We start from the raw sequence: 17,210 nt of genomic DNA on the forward strand, positions 1-17,210 counted from the left end.
AAGAAAAGATATGGTCTTTCCACTCCCATACGCTCAAGTCAGCTGTCTAGGAAAATACTGCCCTTTCCATGTCAAAGCAATGCTCTGCTGTAACTTAGTAAAAAAAAAAAAACAACAACCAAAAATGCACAAAAAAACAAAGGTTGGTTGGAGAGCCAAATGTTTCTCCCAAAAAAGCACTATCACTTTCTGCTTCCGCAGCACAGGACCCAGATGGGACCAAAACCAACAATCTTCCTGCATTGCTTCTGGTACATGTCATTAATTTAACACAAGGGATGTTGTTGATAGACACCAGTTTCTCAGGCTTCCAGTGTTATTAGTGATATGGAATCTGCTGTGGAGTCTGGTACAATGTCTTGTTTACAGTAGCTTTGCTGCAAGAAAAGAGAAAGTCCAGCCACCACAGTCACAGGGATGTATGAAACATTTGTTATTTACCATAACTCCTAACACAGAGCTTTTGTTCACGTGTACCTAAGCTTTCACAGTAAAGAAATATCCATATTATGATATTACGAAGCAACATTTGTTCAGCATAGTGGGTTTTGCACAGCAGAGAAGCTTCATATTCTTTGATGCTCTCTGTTTTGCTGGTGATTGCTCATGCTTTTGAGGATCTAGAACATCCATGTAGTTTAAGTACATAAGTCATCCAGCATCAGAAAAAATCTTGGACCTTCTTCCTGTGGTGCTGGTTTAAGGCAGTGACTGAGAAATTTCTTCTCTGGCTTTGAATGTAGAAGCAGATGACAAACTGGGCATGAAAGAAATTTTCTTTCAACAATGGATAATGGACCTCCCCTGGTTTCTGCGACTGAAACTCCAGTACTATACTGCTTCTGACACACTGTATGTCTCACGTCCCACCTTGTGGGCAGCAGACTGACACTCAGCACCATGCATAGGCTTTCAGCAGCAGCCTTACCGGATCCATGTGTCAGACTCCACTGCTCCCTACCTCCTGTTTGCCTCCCAAAGCTATATAAATGGATTGCTATCATTGGTGCCGATGCCCTCTCTGCTAATGTTTGTTTCATGCATGCTAATGAGAAGACCGGTAAGAATAGATTTATGTTTGGCTCAGCCCAGAGGTAACACGCATGAAAACACTGACACAAATGCTGAATAAAAGGGATTTGAAAATCAACATCCCCTACTGTTACTAGCTACAGTGTAATCCTTTTCCAGGCCTGTTGGGAAATGTCCTCAGAGAAGCTCTGACATCAGTGCAGCTGCTTCGCTCCTCAGCAGCTCAAGATTGTTTTCACATTTTCGACTGAGGCAAAAAGAAATGGCAGGGAGTGAACACATGAGAGAGGGAGAGATTATTTTTTAAAGTTTTGGAGATAATGTTCTTTATATTTCTGAGAATTAAATGGGCAACGAAAGAGGATAATGGATGGAAGTAGCTAACTCCTAGGCACTGCTTTTGCCTTTTTGCATGCTAAACCCCTCACCTTTTGTCTAATCCAGTGGGATTGTTGGTACAGTTATTCATACGATCACAGCTCTGCTTTCTTGCAGCCAAGTCTCTCAGTCTTCCAGGCCACGTGCAGAAACGCAGCTGGGAAGATGTGAGGATATGCATGATCGTAACTTCTTTTTCCCACCATGTCTGTTCTTAATCCCCTAAGATATCTACTTACTGCACCTAGCATGACACATGGATCCAGTCTTCTCCCTTGAGCAAAGAAAGCAAATATGGGAATGTCAGTGCTGGCCTTCAGCTGAGGAAAGCAGTGCAGCTTCCTGGGAGTCTGAGCAGCTTCTCATTTGCACTCCCTCAGAGACCAAATAGCAGCCCATGGGATTAGATGAGCACTGACCGAAAGTATTTAAAAAGGTAAAGAAGACTGGAAGAATGTGCAAAAGCCCAAGTCCAGGGCTGCAGTCCTTTGTCTCAATCAGTGCAACTTGCACATTGTCTGGGGTGAAGAGGGAGGCCTGGGAGCTTTAGTATTTCTGGATAAATGCCATCCTTGTAACCCATCCCTAGCATGTATGTATTTGGAGGCCCTGTGTACTGTAGTCCTTTTGCATTAGTCTTTGCTGAGAATATCACTTAGATTGGACTATAAATGAACTAATCTTCCCTAAAAAACTAGGGCAAAATAAATGAGCTGTCCAGGCTTCCCCTACAATAAACATAAAGAGACGGGAGAGCGTTGCATCCCACGTTGTCCACCCTGTCCTGACTAATTTACCCTATTTCTCCTTGAATGAACTATGCTCAGAAGATGTTTTATTCATCTCTGTTGACTGTAGCAGGAACCTAAGGAGTAGCTTAGACCTGTCTTGCTTTCAAGTTGCATCTGCTCTAGATGGGAGGGGTGTAAGCGTTGTAAGAAGCGCTGTGCCTCTGTTACAGAGATGACCAGTGGGAGCCTGGATGCTTGGCAGACCACAACTATGGTCAGATTTGTTCCTTTGACCCACTGAAAGTCTCAGTAACTGTGTACATGCAGCAAGTATGTTTTGGACACCAAAAACTAAGTGTTAGGTAATAACTCTCTGCAGATTACTTAAAATTTATAAGTGGCTATAAATAATGAATTATACACTTCAGCTTTTAAAGCTATCTATGCACTCTGAAATTTAAAGCTTCAACAAATGTGTTTATTTAGTTTTGGAGAACTGCACCCCTTTTTTTTCTTTTTTTTTTTAAGCTATATAACCTATTAAAAAATGAATGAATATTTTAGGAGCTATAACAGCCCTACAGTAAAAAGAAATCTGACTCTATAATGTTGCACCTGATTTCTTTTTTTTTTAGTTGTCTGTCACTGTGTGCAACATTGATGATTGATCCTGCCTCTCTTGCAAACCAACATGAGGATAAGGAGACATTTGTGTCCATAGAGATGGCCTCACTTGTCCATCCAATTACATATGATTCAGATGACCTTGGAAAAGTCACCTGAAAAACAAATAAATTACTCACTGCATGTCATAGTGGATCTAGAGCCCCAATCTATAAGACACCTCTGGAGATGCTGACTACTTGCATTTCAATGAAAATTGAAGGTGCTCAAAATTAGTTAAAACTTCATAGAATTGACCTTGTGGGTCTTGATCGAAAGCCCATTAAAGTCCAATGGAAAGACTGACCACCTGCACTGGGCTGTTGATCACAAAGGAACCCGTAGATACAAGATAACAAAACCATGCTGAAGAAAGGACCTCAGCACAGCCTTGATGTTGTCAAAGTCCTGTATATTGATTTCCCTACATGCCAATGTGAAAAAAGACCCCCAAAAGGAACTAGCCATCCCAACCACATCTCTTGCCCATGCAACCTTTTTCTGCATGTCTTTAGGGACTGCTCTTCATACTGGAAATTGCCTGTATCTAATGCTTCAGTCACTGATGCATGGGTATTTGATGTGATTCAGAACTAACTTCTGGTGCAAGCTGAGCCTGCATGATCTCTTCCTGGGATCAACTGGAGTTAAGAACTACTCAGGTTGTGTAGTTCTTGTATGGCTCCTGGTGAGCCATAGCCTGAGATCAACACCCACATAGACTGAGAAAGAATGAGGATGTGTTTAAATATATTGTTAGCATGTTTTGAGGTAAATATTGATTCACTCCACTAAGTTGATAATTAGCGTTTAGTTTCTTTTCTGCAGCTTTTTTTCCTGGATTTTTTTTTTGTGTGTTTTTTCTTTTGATTTTTTTAAAGGAACTTTCTGGGTTTTCTAATTTGCAAAAGAAGTACTGAAGTAAAAAAGAATTAATGAAGGTATCCCTAACTAGCTGTAATTTTCGCTCCCTGTCTGGCTTACTTTGCACAATAAAGGATGTGCAGAAGTTGTGAAGGATTTGGTCAGACCTGTAAATAATGCTGTTACATAATTGTCTCCCCTCCATCTTCATTGGTGTCCTTAAATAGAGAGACTGGCGCCACTTACATAACCCACTCCCATTTCCTCCCTTCTGGCTGCAGTCAGATCCCTATAGCTAAATCAAGATTCCTTCTTGCTTCTCCAGCCCTGGCCATGTCCCAGCATAGGTAACCCTCCCCTTGGGACTTGCTACCAGCTATGGTCTGGTGGGACTCAGCCTTTGGGATGCGTTTCTGCGTCTTAAGGGAGACTGAGGCTGTCCCTGCTTGAGCAAGTGCAGTGCATCTTCCTGGGCCTGATCAGCAATGGGTCATTTATCTGAATCAACCTGGAGCCGATGTTTTATCCAAGTAGGGCATCAAGAGGGGTGCTGTGCCTTCTGGGGCCAACATTAAAATCCTTAAAAGTGGTGGGTTCGACACAGCTCCTATGGTACAGTCCTTATGTAAGCCCTTAGGTAAGGGCTACCCTGGATGCTGACAGCCCGGGACATTACGTGTTGGCCCCTCTTTCCTCAGAGCAAAAGCACACACTGTCACGTTCTTCCAGATCTTTTCTGATGTTAAGCTACTTCTCCCCACTCCACTAAGGAAGACACCTTGGTTTGGAGAATTTTTCACTTACAGCTTGGATGAAGCCTGTTGTGTGTCTTAACTCCAGGTGTGGGGCCCCATGACCATTGAGTGGGCTCTGCAGGATCCCTCATCTGGCCCCAAGATCCTGGATGGAATGCATAAAGCTTGTGCTGCCCCATGCGGTCCTGGCTCAGGGGAGGTTCTGGCAGGTATCCTCCAGGCTCTGCTTGTCTTGTCTCTTACTGCTCTAAAAGGGAAGTCAGACATCCAGAGGGAATACAACCACAGGATATTACAAGCCACTCACACAGGCTCTGATAGAAGCAGAGTATTGTAGTAAAATGATCCTTTATGGTCTCAAAGGTATTAAAAAAATCTACTGGGGAGAGTATTTTGACAAATACCTCATTAAAACCCTCAGAATCTCACACTGCACCAGTTTACGTAAATCCCAAGGACAAAGGAATATTTAACTTTTCACGTACCATAAATAAACCTGTTAGACTAATACATCTCCAAGGAATAATAAAATAGGCAAATACAGTAAATACATTAGTTCTGCTCCACTTTTATGTGAGAGGTGCTTTCCTTTGTCTGCCAGACAGGCAATTCTTTCTGGAGGGGAAAAAAGGAAAATTGTTATTGATGAAAGGTGGCAGCCTGTTCAAATCTCAGGAAGCGAAGTCATGGCCTTCAACTGAAGGAGTGGCCAGAGCAGGCAGAATATTTAGGAGATACTGGAAAAAATCAAAGGGAAAGGAAGGCATTCTAGTGCCAGAAAAGGAGCATGAGATAGATGCCAAATACAGCTCTAGGTATGGCATTTGTGGCTGTTAAGATGAAATTCCAAAGTTAGTGTACACTGCCTCTCTTTTCAGCAAATGAGGTAGAAGACTTGGACCTTGCAGTTTTAAAAAATCTCTTGTTTGTCCATTCCTTGTTATAGCCATCTTAGTCAATATAGAAGAAAATTTTGAGACTTGAGTCACAAATGACAGGATGTGGGAACACAGAGCATTTTATACTGAGTTGCTGCACATAAATAAGAGAAGAAGGGTGTTGGGTGGTCCTTAGAGCTGACAGTGGACAGTGAGAATTATAGTAAATGGGCACACACTGCAGAGTCTGTCCACTTCAGCCAAATTCAGGTCAGTATGTCTCCAATTCTAGTTGTGTCAAGTCAGGGCCAACCTCCAGCACACAGGCAGGACCTCTGTAAACACGGGGGATGTGAGGGGTTTGTGAGACAAAATCTTGAAGGAAAGATCTTTACCTTGGACAGCATTTTGCTTCACAGATAAATTTTGCCATTCTGAACCTTGCAATTAAGTACAATAGGGTTATGAGTTATGCAGACACCTTTGGAGGTGATGAAGAAATATGGATGCCTGCTAGTTTCCATGGTGGACAACAAGCACAATAAAGGAATTGAAAATGAAATTTTGGAGCAACCTGGATGCAAAACAAAGCCTTCCTGTCCTGTTCTGAAGGGCAAGCTTGGGACACACACAGAAGCCTAATCTTTGCCTGACAGCATAAATCCACAAGTCCTCAAAACATAGGTACTGCAGTGTACAGCAAGCTTCTCCATTGTATCCCGTCACTGTGCCTCCACAGTGGTACAAAGAGGCTGGATGTGAGAAGGGTCTCTGTACTCCCAGCAACACACCTACAGAAGGACTACTATGCCTTAGAAGTCTAGTTTGGGAGGTTTTACAGAACATCTTACAGAACATTTTAAGGCCAAGTTGGATGGAGTTCTGAGTAACCTCATCTAGTGAAGTGTCCAGGGTGGTTGGAACTAGGTGATCTTTAAGGTCCCTTCTGACCCAAGCCATTTTATGATTCTATGACCTGCTCTGCTTACAACAATAACATAAATCCCTGTACTTTAACAATACACTCACAACCTATTGTAAGACCAGAAGCTTACAAATTGTTCCATGGAAGGGGACAGGGAGACAGGTCACCACCATTAATATCCTATGTTGCTAATATAGTGGGGCATTTGTTAAAAAACAAATAACCTCTATACCAAGACAAAAACACTGAAAGAAAACTAATGGGGACTCCCCCACACCCCTCCAAGTGGTTCTGAGTGATCTGACCAGTGGAAGACATTCCCTGTTCCTGAATTCAGATATCAGTTTAACCTTGAGTGCATGTGTGGAAAACATACCAGCCAGGTAACAGAAAATTCAGTGTAGCTAGGCATGACAACATGCCCTGCCTGCATTGAGTCACTAGTTACAGCGGGAATTAATTCTTTTCTCATCCTACAGACAATTAAGGTATGAAAAGTGGAGGGAGAATTCCTATATTTGGCCCAGACAGGCCACCAGTGGAAGATAGATGCCTGAAATTAAAATAATGCAAATATTACTCAAACGCTATTGATCCAGTCTCCTTTCAGCCCCTCCAAAGTACCAAAACATGGGACACCCAAGGGGTTTATCACAGACTGGCTTTCCTATCTGCAGGGATTCTTCTATTGAGCTGTATCTTCTTTCTATATACTTCCAGGTCTTGGTTTCTCCCATGGAGCTGTAACTAAAATTGCTCCAACTAAAAGCATGTGCTTTTCTGTGATATGGATTGTTATCCTCTTTCTTTCCAGTAAAAGCAAGCTTTTTGGGTTTTGCCTTTTTTTTTTTTTTTTTTTTAGAGACTTATGGAGGTGGAAAGTGATCTCTGCAAGGGCTTGCTCTGTACTGCTCAGTTTGGTCTCTTCCTATGTGTGAGCCATATCTTAAGAAATACTTTTGGTTTCCTCACACTACCTTTCATTGTAGCAGGTAGCCATTCCCTTTTGCTTGTTTCTGTTTCTGAAAATGGTGCTCTTAAGTCTACCAGGTTCTTTCTCACATACTGCTCGATGCAGGGAAAGGTGGTGGTGATAAAGTGGTAGCAACTGCTCTCCATTTAGTAGGAGATGATATGTTATATATAACATAAGCAATAGCACTGGCTTAGAACAATGTTTCAACTGTCCCAGTATGTGGTCTCTCTTGTTGGCCAAAAGCAGATACCTGAAGAAGTATGTCAGAATAGAGAATGTATAGCACTACTTCTGACTATACTTTCAGCTTTGTTTCCATCTCAGGGCTATCCTGAACCTGGTCTTATTTCTGGGCCCCTGAATTTTATTATCCACCAGTTTGTCCAGCTGTTCTCCGAAGATAACTAAGGTCACTACACACCTTGTGGCAAGGAGTTCCCCAGTTCAACTGTGTGTTTGGAGATAAACTACCTCTTTTGTTTATTTTGAACCATCTATGTACTGGCTTCATTTGGTGCTCAAGGTTCTTGTTTCAGAAAAGACAGGTCACAGTCAGTGTGTGTCTACCTTCTTCATGGCACTCGTTGGTTTACAATTTTATCAGATGTCTCATTTCTAGGCTAAAGAGTCCTAGATGACTTATCATCCCCTGTAGGTAAGCTTTTCCATACAACCTCATTGTCTTTCTCTGAACCTTTCCCAGCTTTGCTATGTCTCTTCCTGAAAGGGGAAGTCAGAGCAGTAGACAGTCTCCAAGATGTGGGCAAACTGTGAATTTCTACAGTAGACTGCAGACAGTCTGTGCTTTCTGCTTGGCTCATCTCCTAGGGAGTCCTAACATTTTCAACCACTGCAGGCTGCCATTCTCTGGAGTAAAACTTCCAGAAGAAATGTGTACTAATGGAAGAATGTTGAAAGACAAGGGCCAAGTGTACACATTTGATGCTATGTGTTTGTTCATTGATTTGTGTCACATGAATCCTAGCGTAAGGATCACTCGGCTGCAGCTGGTAGCTGACATGATTAGCAACCTGCAAATGATGGTAATGTGGTTATCTAGAAAGGTTAGCAGATAAATAAATTGTGGATTTCCTAGGGGAAGTCTCAGGTACTGGTGGCCAGAAAGCACTGGCTCTTCAGACAATGCCCACACATTTCATGAACTAGGCATCAGAGCTCCCCTTCCTATGTTAGCCCAGTAAGACCAAAGCAAGATGATTAGTAGAAGGCACAAACCTGCCACTTTAGGACTTTTTTCCTACCACCACTGGAACACTTATTTTTCAGCCATCCTGTAATCCCAGAAAAGTCTAGGACTTTTCTCTCTATGCTCTCTGAACAAGCTCTTTCATTCCTGGTTCCTTGAAGAGGGAGCAGGTGCAGTCCTGCTATCCACCTGAGCCACGGGGACACTGTCCAAAGGTGTTAATCCAAAAAAGACATGGTACAGCATCAGAAATCAATCATGCTCCATCTTCAGTGAGCTGGAGTTTTAAGTTTCTTGGAAACATTGATCAGTGTAAGTGCAGGTCAACAGGGGGTTTTGTGTTGGCCTTTAAATGTTAATCAATCACATTTTATTAAAAGTTTAGAGAGACTGAAAGTATGGGTATGTCAGTGTGTGTGTGTAGCAGGTGGATATTAAAATCTGGCAATATCAGATCAGGCAGCAAGGTGGGCTGTCTTGCTGCTGCACAGTGGAATTTCAGTGCCACAGCAAAGCAAAATGGTGCTTTTTAGACTTACACAGAACAGAGACAACAGAGCCCTATAGGACAGCTGAGAAACAACACCTAGTTGTGCATTTGAGCTCTGTGGTTAAGTGCTCGGTACCTCCATGTCTGGTAGCAGGAGGGTCGAAGTTAAGACAGGAGGATATGCCTTGAAGCAAATGCCAGCACACAGTGAGTCTGCTGCAGTCATCCAGACTTGCACTGGTAGCCTCCATCTATACCAGAGGCCTTGAATGACATAATTGATGAACCTTTAAGTAAAGAAAGAGAGTGCGATGTTTCTCTGCAGGCCCCTGTTATCAAGAATTGCAAGGGCAGGTGATGCATGGCCAGCTCAGGTCCATGCTGCTTATCAGCAGAGTGTGAACAAGGGGTCCCAGGCTGTGTGGGAGGGCTCTGGGGAGCCCCTCAGAGTCTCAGAGGATCAGATAAGTATAGATGAGGCCAGTGCTTTCCCGTTCCAACACTGGGCAGGCAGTACCTGGAGCAGTTCTTTATGGCTTTGTTTCTCTTTACTGACTTACAACCTGTATAGCCCAGGAGCGTGATAAAAGCCAATCCAGATCTAAAGTGTCTATAAGCAAGTTGGGAACCAGGACTATAATAGGTTATTTTGCTGGCTGCCACATTCCCTACTACTTCCTGCAAGGTGATGCCTGACTGCTTCTCTACCGTGTTTTGAGGCAGCTGGGAAATGGGGCTGTGTGCCCACTCCCCCACAATGGGATGGAGAGAAGAATTAGAAAAAAGTAAAGCTCATGGGCTGAGCTACAAACAGTTTAATAATTGAAACAAAGTAAAACATAATAATACTATGGACTTCAGCAAAGCCTTCGACACCATCTCCCGCAGCATACTCCTGGAAAAGCTGGCAGCCCACGGCTTGGACAGGGCACTCCCTGCTGGGTTAAGAACTATCTGGAGGGCCAGGCCCAGAGAGTGGTGGTGAACAGTGCTGCATCCAGTTGGGTCACTAGTGGTGTCCCCCAGGGATCAGTGTTGGGCCCAGTTCTATTTAATATTTTTACTGATGATCTGGATGAGGGGATCGAGTGTACCATTATCAAATTTGCAGCTGACACCAAGTTGGGGAAGAGTGTTGATCTGCTGGAAGGCAGGAGGGCTCTTCAGAGGGACCTGGATAAGCTGGAGAGATGGTCTGATTGCAATGGGATGAGGTTCAACAAGGCCAAGTGCCAGGTCCAGCACTGTGGCCACAACAAACTCCCAGGTCCCTTTCTGCCTGGCTGCTCTCCAGCCACTCTGTCCCCAGCCTGTAGCGCTGCAGGGGGTTGTTGTGGCCAAAGGGCAGGACCCGGCACTTGGCCTTGTTGAACCTCATCCTGTTGGAATCGGCCCAGTTCTCCAGCCTGTCCAGGTCCCTCTGCAGAGCCCTCCCGCCTTCCAGCTGATTGACACTCCCCCTCAACTTAATGTCATCTGCAAATTTGCTGATGGACTGCTGGTGGACTCAGTCCCTTCATCTAAATCATCAGTAAAAATATTAAACAGAACTGGGCCCAACACTGATCCCTGGGGGACACCACTAGTGACCGGTCGCCAACTGGATGCAGCATCGTTCACCACCACTCTCTGGGCCTGGCCCTCCAACCAGTTCTTATCCCAGCAGGGAGTGCCCCTGTCCAAGCAGTGTGCTGCCAGCTTTTCCAGGAGTATGTTATGGGAGACCATGTCAAAGGCTTTGCTGAAATCCAGATAGACTACATCCACAGCCTTCCCCTCATGCACCAGGTGGGTCAGCTGGTCATAAAAAGAAATCTGGTCGGTCCAGGAGGACTTGCCTTTCCTAAACCCAGGCTGGCTAGGTCTGATCCCTTGATTTTCCTGTGTGTGCCATGTGATCGCACTTGATTCCTGTGCACCCTCTTGCTGGCAGAGCATGAGAAACTGAAAAGTCCTTGACTTAGTGTAAGCACTACTTAGCAACAACTGAAACGCCCATGTGTTATCAACATTATTCTTGTACTAAATCCAAAACACGGCACTGTACCAGCTACTAGGAAGAAAATTATCCCAGCCAAAACAGGCTGTAAGATGTATCTGCTAAGCCTGATCAGTATCAAGCTGTAGGGATGGGGCAGATTTTGTACTTCCCAAATGCCTTTGCTGATCAATGCCGGAGCGAAAGCTGAAGCAGAAATGAATGAATGAAAGCAGCATTGTAGGGGGTAGAAAGCTGAGGAAGGATCATAGTTTGAACAAAGTGATAGGAAGAAGACAGATATCCAGGAGAGGCAGAGAAGAAGGCAGAGTATAAATCCAGGGCCTCAGTGAGGGAACGTTGAATTGAAGAAAAACTCTGGAATATATATAAAAGAGGCCTTTAACTGGGACTTCCAGTGACATCTGGAACAATGAATGGCTGAACTAAACAGAGATAAAAATCTCTAGAAAAAAAGTATGCATCCTCTCCTCTGTAGATGTGTAAAAGCCCTCTTGGAAACCTGTGCTGAACTGTTGTTTTATCCCTCCTATAATAGAACAGGGAAGTTATCACTGGGAAAGGGCAAGGCTCTATTTCAGGATCATATTTCCCCCCAAAAATGAGAGTGAAATATAACTGTGGATGTAATTTTACTGCCTTACGCAAGAAGTCAGACATATGCTCATGATTATTTTAATTGTAAAAGGATGGCTGCCTCTCTCGTGTTGAGGAGAAAGGAAATTCCTCTTTCTCCTTATTGTTTGAAAGTCTGGGTTCATGTCACTAGAGGTCCACAGCACTTCCAAAAATTAGATCATACATGCTGTGATGGGCATCTGACTTGTCCACCAGTTTCTGTAAGAGCTGGAGTGACAGCTCTGGTTGAAGACGACACTCATGCTCCCAGGAAGCCTGTTCCAGGGACTTTAGCTGCCACTGTGAAAGGCTCACAGCTTAGATCTGGCTTCTCCTGGAGATCAGCTTTAAGCTTGAAACTGTCAGAGCATGGTACGGGGATCATATCTGAAGGAAAACATCTTCCTAGTTAGGGAAAACCGTCACGCCTTCATTTGTCATATTTTTGAGATAATTCTAGCTGTCTGCTGTAGAGGTGTGCGCTAGATAAGTGCAGTATCTATGCACATAGAGAACTTGCTGCTGACAGCTCAAGTCAAACCGTTTTTGCTGTCTTTGATAATACCTGTAAGGAGCTATGGATACTATAGTGATTGGTACTTTAGGTGTACCCATCAATGAAGAAAAACAAATTATAGGATAAAAAGGGTGTACAATACTTTCTTGGTGACTTTCAAAATAATGTGCAGTTTCTCCTGTGCAATGTTTCAGTGGGCATCAGGACCCAGAACCCTCCAAGATTTCCTGAGCTTTTGTTCAGTCTGTAGCCTTGCTTTGAGCCACAAAGGTGGTCAAATTCGATTATTATTACTGAAAGTCCCTCACTTGAAACTGAAACTCACAGAGAAACTTAGAGATGCAAAACTTTGCAAAACTAGCATGTGCAAAATGCCTGCTTGTCCTTTCCACTGAGCTTAATAGTGGGTTTGCCTCTCAAATACAGTGCCATATACAACACCACGCTGCCCCATTCCTTTCCAATATTCTGTCTCTATTTCTTATATAGCCTTGGGGAAGATGCTGATTATCTCTATGCCTTTAGTTTCCTAAAATGTAAATTAAAATAATGATTACCCACACTATGATGAGGTCCTGACTCTTCATCCATTAATGTTTTCAAACTACTTTGGGAACTTGTGTAGAATGGCACTGTCGTTTATATGCAGGTGAAAGAGCATGTTTTAGCTAAGATGGGAGGTGTAGGTGGAATAAGGTCAGATGCAGATGAAATGACTCAGGCCTTTAGAATTGAAAAGTCATTTGTCTATCTGAGGACCTGATGTCAACTGATGAATGCTTTGCCATGGTCCTTATACAAACCATCTCTCTGACAAACAAGATTCATTGACCCACTCCCAATAGGCTGGAGCACTCAGAAGCCCATGATGCCATCAAGGCATCAGTGTGTCACGAGCAGGTGGCTGGATTTCATGAGTTTGTGCTGAGTTACAGGCATGTTGTCCATCACAGCCTTTGAATCTGCCCACCAAAGAGCAGATGTAAGCAATGCAGGGATCTAACATAGAACAGCTTGGGTGACTTCAGAATGACTGTGTGCTTCTGATGCGAAATGGTAGTATCAGGGCAGAGCAGGTGTGAGTCATCTCCCTGGAGAGGCAGGCAGAGAAAGGGAGATGGGGAGGGGAGGAAGAAAGCAAGAAACAGATTAGCTCATACAGATATATTCCCCCTGCCTGGCTTCCTCTCCCTTTGTGCATCCCCCTCTCCCTCCACAGCACACATACATAGGCACGGAGACTTGACTGTTACGGCTCGATTCCAAAGGCCTGTCAGACAGATCATTTGCTGCTTTGTTTTCTTCCCTTGCGCATTTCTGCCCAAATTCAAGATCATTTAATATGTGGCTAGATAAAACTTGAGCAGTTCTTCAATAAACATTTACTTTCTGCTGTGCATTAGTCCAGTTCAATAATTCCTGTGTCAGGGACTCAAATGAAACTGGGATGAGGATCTAGACAGCACTGGCTGCAGAATGATTGCTATATTTCTTGTAGGATCAGCTTTCACCACATCCCTAGTGTGCACCAAGTGCCTCGCTCTAATGACTTAAATATGCAAGGCAATGATCAGGGCAGGAGGTGCTTCAAGTTTTTTAGCTGGGTAAGGCAGATGAGCAGTACAGGAGGTGAATGAGTAGCAGAGAGAATCTATGTGTTATCAACACAGGGGAAAGGACACCACTATGCAAAACAACTCGTGTTGCAAATGTTCCTTGTCACCGTTAATCCCACAAAGAGCTAGATGTGCTCTCTCTGACAGGCGATGAAACACACAGATTCCAAATGAAAGCACTGCCCCACTCGCCAGCCCTACAAGTTGTTCTGAGGCTGTAGCACCAGTATTTAGGACAATGGAGGAAATAATCTCTCCAAAAAAGGAATGGTACTCAAAATGTTTGTTAGATTAAAAGCTAAAACAGCAGAAGAGTTCTTGGGAGGAACAGATTAATAACAAACAAGACAGCCACAGATCCCCATGGATTCACTGCTCTACAAATGACCTCACCCCTGTGCAGTGTGCCAAATTCTGCCAGATTGTTACCAAATACAGAATCAGTGATCTTAAACTGCATTTAAAGATGATGATTGTGCACCTAGAGTAACAATGGGGAAAAGAAGTAGGGTGACTCTCTCATTCAAGTCCCAAAGGCCCAGGGAAGGGAGATGAGTTTTTCTTTTAATTGTGAGGACACACGCAAGGTGTTCTGTTAAAGACAATAATGGAAAAGTGCCTAGCAGTAAAGACAGGGGCACTACAGAGTAACCAGTAGCACTGAGTATGAATGAATATACAGAAGAGGTCCAACTCTAAACATATTGGAAAGCCATGGTCAGGGAAGATGCTTGTGTTAATGTATATACCTATAACAAATACCAAAGGCTTTTCTCCTGCTATATCTTGACAACATTTTTCTCACCTATAACACAAGTAGAAGATTTTATATTTAAGTGTGGGTTTGTGTGCATGTATGGCAGGGAGTCAGAGTTAACATGTCAAATGAAAAAGCCTGGGGAAATTTGACCATTCTCCACTGAGACCACCCCTTTTTTTCTGCAAGCATCTAATGCACTCCTTTCACACTATCTGAAATTATGGGTTGAAGTAATTAAGACAAAAATAAAGAGAATCAAATCACTGAGAAAGTCTTGTAATGCCAAAGGTTTAGTGTTCCATAACAGACTGGGATGACTCATCTGCAAAGCACTCTGAAATCCTCCTGCATGTTGACACAACTCCATTGTCCTGCTGTTCAGTGTCTGTGTTCCAGTTGTCACAGAAAATGAAAGGACAATACTCTTTGTTATGTTGCAGCTGTATATTGTGACTGATTCATAGTTTCCCTTTTGGGGAGGAACACAAGCTGGTCTTGCAGGTTCTCAGGCATTTGCAACACACATATGCAATTCTCACATATCTGAAGATGGTGCATATTAGACCCCACTTGCTGCTACTAAACCATCATTAGTGAATAGCTGATATAAGCTGTTATAGAATTGGTATGAAAGTTTCAAGGTGTAAGCGAGGTGAGGTTTTTAGGCTGTGAAGCCTCTTTTATTAGATGAACTGACATGTTTGGAGGGAAAAAACCCACAACAGAAAAGCCTTTGGGAATCCAAGACCTTCTCCAGGCTGAATGCTTTCCAGCAGAACCTGAAAAAACATTGCCGCCAAATGAAAATTCTGTTTTGATAACAAGTTTGCATTTGTTGTACCAAAAAAAAAAAACTTGTGTGGTTTTTCATTTCACTGAAGCCCCAAAACAAACATGACACCTGTCTGTCTGTCTTTCAACTGATATTTTTTGTGGAGAAAGCAATCCTTCTAAATGAACTCCAGTCTGGCATAACATTGGAGAGCATGAGCCCTCTCTCTCATTTACATAAATATGTCTTTTATTAACTGTCAGTACAAGAACAATTTATCATGTAAGACATAAGCATCTGATAAGTAAACAAGTTGGATCCTTCACTGGCATAACTCAGCAGACCCACGTGAGTTCAGTGGGTCAGCATCAGTTTACATCATCTTGAGGTCTAACCCAGAGACATGTGTAGGAACACAGGCCAAATTCTAACCAATTCTCCATTTCATTTTCCCCAGTTTTAGATGACAGACAGCAGAAAGTAAGGGAGAGTGAGCCCATATACAGAGGTAATGTGTGTGGGGCTGTGCATGTAGACAATCTCTTTTATTAAGCCGCTAATAAACATGGATACAAATAAAAGGCACCTGGGGTGAATGACAGACAAGCATAGAAGCTGCTCCTCTGACTTCCTCTCTTATTGTTCGTCTCTGTTTGCTCGGGTGGCAGCCACATGGTTGCCTTTCAATAATTCAGGATCTGTTTTGCACGCATGGCCAGTCCTGCTTGTTGCATTTTTTCACCTGATCACAAGTCCATTTCTCCGTAAATGAAGCAAGGCTTGTACGGAGTTGCAATATCTTTTATTAGGCTGGCTGGTACTGAAGGAGGGGGAAGGGAGGACATTAGGAAGAGTTTGTGTGCCTGAAAGCTTTATAATTTCCTTAATTGTATCAACTACTCTAACAGTATATATTACTTTCCCCAATGGCTCGTTTTCCTGATTTCCTTAGATTGTCGTGACTATCTTTTCTGCTATTTCAGTGGTGCTATGTTAAATTTGTGTGAACTAAGAGCTGCATTCCTACTAAGTGCACACCTCCACTGACACCTATGTGCCGTTTTAATTACCTTTCATGGTTACCACAGTTCAAAAGGATATGGGAACAAACAAGATTTATTAACGTTTGATTAAAGATTATTTAAATAATTGCCTGTCACTTCAGGATTTGAACCATTGATCTGACCATTTATACATGAAGATGTTAGCAGCAGAACTGTTAAAAAGTAGAGATCAGTAACAAAAATGAACTGAACAGTAAAATAACTCAGTCTGAGTCTCAAGCACGTTTTCCTAGTGTAATATGGAATACACCACTAATGGCCACTGTTCTTTGCAGTCTGACGTAGGAGAGCTTGCATTAGAAAGCTCACTAGCTTCATCACTTTTAATCCCTTCAGAAACATTTTTGCTTAAAAAATATCCTTTGCTTCCTCATATGCCACTCTTTAAATGAGAGTTTCAATGAGTTCACCATCAGCAATGTCAAGGTATTATCTTTGCAAATGTGGCTGTAGAATTATCATGGTATTTAATTAATGCATATAGAATGTTCTGAAGAGTGATACAAACTGCAGTGTCGCACATACATATACACATAGGTACAAGCTACTACAGATTTTTTGGGCAGTATGATTCCCATTGGGGGGTTGTAGACTGCCGTGTAGAAGGGATAGAAAAGAGCCAAAACAAAAATTAAGGATGTTGTAAATATCAGTCACCTGTGTTTAACAAGGCAAAGATCTCTTTCTTATATCTGTCACTTTGATCGTCTCCTTTTCTTCTTCTCACCTGGTCTAAGTGGCATACAGAAAGGAGTGTTCCTTCCCTCTCCTCTGAGCACCTCTTTCTCAATCCTAAGCACTCTCAAAACAAGAGACCGTCCCCACAGAGATCAGTCCTGAGAGTTTAAGCTAATCATGTATTTCAAAATAACAAGGTTTGAGTTCATTTCACTTGCCATTAGGGTGCAATTGCTTTGTGTTTCCAGGCTTTTATCTGCAACCATGAAGGATGGATGCTTTATCAA

General features: G+C 42.9%; 1 long non-coding RNA gene across 1 annotated transcript; it reads right to left on the bottom strand.

Moving 5' to 3' along the window:
- Positions 1 to 14,750: 14,750 nt before the first annotated feature.
- LOC113966655 lies at positions 14,751 to 15,938 on the bottom strand. The gene is made up of 3 exons (XR_003533905.1): positions 15,768 to 15,938; positions 15,107 to 15,188; positions 14,751 to 14,794 (listed from the first exon to the last, which is right to left on the bottom strand). It is a non-coding gene; the product is annotated as an uncharacterized LOC113966655 (long non-coding RNA).
- Between the last annotated feature and the right edge of the window lie 1,272 nt (positions 15,939 to 17,210).

The sequence above is a fragment of the Neopelma chrysocephalum genome, unplaced genomic scaffold (assembly GCF_003984885.1).
Source record: "Neopelma chrysocephalum unplaced genomic scaffold, ASM398488v2 Primary Assembly neopelma1_60, whole genome shotgun sequence".
Lineage (NCBI taxonomy): Eukaryota > Metazoa > Chordata > Aves > Passeriformes > Pipridae > Neopelma > Neopelma chrysocephalum.